This window comes from Rhea americana, unplaced genomic scaffold (assembly GCF_003343005.1).
Source record: "Rhea americana isolate MKP2758 unplaced genomic scaffold, rheAme1 scaffold_121, whole genome shotgun sequence".
In the NCBI taxonomy this organism is placed as follows: Eukaryota; Metazoa; Chordata; class Aves; order Rheiformes; family Rheidae; genus Rhea; species Rhea americana.
The window spans coordinates 897,610-901,536 of NW_028185273.1; the positions used below are offsets into that span (position 1 = coordinate 897,610).

At 36.1% G+C, this 3,927-nt stretch overlaps 1 protein-coding gene across 7 annotated transcripts in view; it reads right to left on the reverse strand.

The window, feature by feature from the left end:
- The window catches only part of EYA1 (EYA transcriptional coactivator and phosphatase 1), a 153,920-nt gene that overhangs the window by 86,417 nt on the left and 63,576 nt on the right, over positions 1 to 3,927 (reverse strand). The window contains exon 1 of one of the 7 annotated variants that reach the window (XM_085325049.1): positions 3,243 to 3,287. The exons of the other annotated variants lie outside the window; for them this stretch is intronic. The gene's annotated coding sequence lies outside the window, so the exon portion shown is untranslated. Of the gene's footprint in view, positions 1 to 3,242; positions 3,288 to 3,927 lie in introns of those variants that run through there. 7 annotated transcript variants of the gene reach the window in all.

Genomic DNA, 3,927 nt, shown 5'->3' on the forward strand with positions numbered 1-3,927 from the left:
TTTTTTGCAATTCTTTACTTCTTTACCCCAGAAACTGCAGAGTGCCTTAGGATATGTTTCTGTTGTTACTTCTAAACACCTGGAAAAAATTATAGGTGAGAACTAAGTTTGCTTACAGAGCTATCTTCACTCCCTTTTGCACAGGATCATTTAAAACATACATCTTATACTAGAAGAAGTTTCCTTTTTCAACTATATATTTTAATTATTTGAGATTTTCCAAAGAACTCTTTRGTATTATTCACACTTCACCAAGCTCTAAAATACATTTAATCCTCACTATTTTATCTATCCAAATTTTTACAAAGTAATAACTTCCATACACATATACATATATATATATATTTAAGTATGTGTGTGCGTGCATGCACACGTTTGTGTGTGTGTACAGTGAAAGAGTTTTAATTTAAGGATTCATGGGAGAGGGCAGAAAAAAATCCAGCTCATTCCTAGTAAATTAAATATATACCTTATATGTCCTTTTACACTCTATGATTTGTGAAAGTTCATATCCACAATCTTCATTTTCATTAGACATACTTTAGATATATTCCTTTGTGTCTCAAGGATTATTTAAACCATGTGTTGCACGTTACCATATTTAAAAATGACTCTTTAATCAAAATAACTTTAAAACAACTAATCCTCACTTAGGCTGGTCAGCTGAATCCACATAGTGGTCCAGGAAAAATAAATCTACTCTCAAGAATGCGAATGCAGACAACAATTAGACACAGATGTGAGTGAAATTAGTTACAGTTTACAAAATGCTACACTTCACATGCTTTCAGTTTTTTATGTGTAGTACAAAATTACAATGTAGTAAGGAACCACACTTATGACGACTAGTTCATAGAATAAAAACATTTCTGGGTGGCGTGTGCTCATTCTCATACATTCTCCTATTTTGCCAACAGATTTCTGGATAAYTGAAGTTCTGCAACATAACTCACATATCAAACAAAAAGCGAAAGAAAAGGCAGTGGCCCTACCGTCCAGTCAAAGGGGCACATAAACCAAAACCCAGAAAAGTGGCTGTCACTCACACTGGATACTCTGCGCTCTGCTTAAACTAAAAATGCCTTAAATGATAAGTGATGCACACATTCTTCTTAATACATCAAAAATACGACTTTGTATAGTTTGGTTGTTTCAAGTAACATTCACATCTTTCTCCTTAAGGCRGTCTGCAGATACTGGCACTAGGTAGCGTATGGCCAGGAAAAAAAAGGGACAATGACAACAAAGCTACTTAAAATTCATCCACGTAAGATTCTTAAATCAGTAACATCAAATTCTGATTAGTTAATGAGGTCTTTTAAGTTTGCCTTTTTTCTAATTAAATTTATAATTCTTCACAGATGTAGGTTTTGTTGATGTTCAATTTGTCTCTCTCATTTTGTTAAACCTCACATAGTACTCCACCAATCCATTGAATAGCCACATTAAATCTGTTAATACCATGCTCTTCAACCCCAGAAATTATTTCCAGAAGGCAAACTTGCTTTGAGAGATCATCAAACAAGACTTAAGGTACACATTTTATCACATTTTCCCTACCACAGAGCTCAGGATGCGGAGGAAAATTCATGACTTTTGCACTGTTTATTATACTTTGCTAAATTACAAATCAAAAGCATCTGACAGAAGATCATGTATGAAGCCAAAAAGTTAATAATGTTCTGTGAAAAGTAAACTGTAAATGGGAAGGGATTCTAAATTTCAGCAGCACAGAGCAAATAAAATGTAGGTGCTTGTCTGGATTACAGGTTTTCCACAGTATTTTTTGCTTGCTAGGAACAATTTTTTTTAACGGCTATAATTTAAAAGATTTTTCCATTGAAAAGAAAAATTTTAAGTAAAAAAATCAGTTAATCCAGAAAAATATAGCCATCAGATGAGCTGGCTTTTTTGAAACACACTTCAACTTTAAGGATTCAGATCTCAAAGACAATGGTAATTTTCTAATCAGAATATTTCTCCTTAGGGAAAAAAGAAAAGAAAAAGAAAAAACTGTCATTTTCAGCTGGGGGGGGGGAAGAAGAGAAGAGTGTTTTTCCCCAAACAGCATTCTTTTCCGCCTTACAAGCGCTGTGCAATCAGTATGTACAGGCATAATGGTTTCAACAACTAAAATGTTATGAAATTAAAATACACATTGGCTACAAAAAGGCACCTTGCTGACAACACAGAAAACTTCGTAATACTTTCAGTCCTCACATAATCATATTGTTAGGGTGTAAGGGCAGGGGGGAGACCTTTTTCACTAGGTATTTCCTTCACAGACAAATTACACTTATTAAAACAGAAGCAGATAATTGCAGTTATTTAATTTTTAATTACCAGTTTAAATTCTTTCGGAAGTACTATCCCCTATGCTCCATTCATACACTTATGAGCGAAAGGTTCTGAGAAGCGAACAAGCTCTTCAGGTTAAGAAAGAAGCGCCACAATGTGACAATGCTGCTATTATGACCAGAAATTCAAGAATGACTTTCTGCTTTTCCAAGATTTTTTGGCTCCCGGGAAATATTTCATACTTATTGAAAGTCAAACAAAATGATTACTCATTCTTTCGCTGCGCACTCCAAAGACGAACCGTGACTCACGCGGTCTGTCACTGCACAGCACGTCGGAGGAGGGATGGCTGCTCACTTACAGAGCCGACCAGGCCTTGGGAAACCTCGTACGGCAACGAGGAGCTTGGCTAAATACTGCACGTCACCTATCTGTGAACGTGTAAAATGCGGAGGTGGGGGGTATACGTGTGTGTTTATACAAAGTACATACGCACACACAAGCACATACTATTTATTTATTTTACACATCAAATGGCAGCCTGTGTCCTGGCAGACACTTTCCAAACGCAGTATGGGATGGAAAATAAAATATCCTTTATATGTGGCATCTAATGCTAAAAACTTCCAGGGATGCACTAAACAATAGTTACATTTGTTTCTCCAAACTCCTGTCATTATTTTAAATTTGAACAATTTACATGAACTATACGAGTCTCTCTTTCTGAAAGCTGTTAAGTTTTCCGCTTGCCTCTTGGTTTTAAAGGTTCTGYGTACCAARAAAGAAAAAAAAAATCCCYAACCCCCCAAACCTTTAAAAAAAACTTCTAAGAGACATTTCTAAATGCACAAGCACATTTACTTTTTCCAGGATAAACTTTTTACTACAAAAGTCAGTCATCCCTCTTATTGATATTTGTCAAAAACACCTAGAGAAATACGTACTTGTGAATGCCTTGTGCTTCTCGATTGCTCAAAAGCAAGATGCAAAGTTTCATGAGACTTCAAAAGATCTTTAACTTCCCAGTTCTAAACTTATAGTTCTAAATAAGCCATCTAAACGATCAATAAATGTCAAGTATCTTAGTTGTGTAGAAGTTTATTCTGACATCCTGAAAAGTTCTCCTTTGRGGATCTATAGATTTTGCTTGGTGTTTGGAAAAATTAAACATATTAAGCAAAAGGATTTCCTGCTTCAGAAGGCGCTGTCAAAATCTCTGTCATGCATTCTTCCTTCCAATTCTTTCATTATTTTTCTCACGCTCTCACATCTCTTTCAGAAAGATCTATACATTTCGCACATCACCTATCTTTCCTTTTTTCCATTTAATAGCTCACGATCATGTTTTTTGTACTCAGCGAACTATTAGCACTCTAGGAAATCAAACAGGAGAAGCAAAAACCTGGCTGAACACAACAACTAGAACCCCGTAACATCTGCTTTGCGGGAAGCCTACAAACCSGAGCCTGAAACCCGGCCAAAATTAACTGCCGGACCCAGTGATTTATAATTGTGTATTACTCTTATCAGGAAAGGCAGAAAATACCCCTGGCACTTCGTGCAAGGGTAATTCCAACAGCTGGACAACTACGGGCTGTTTTGCAATTAGGCTATTTCTCCCCCCCTCTC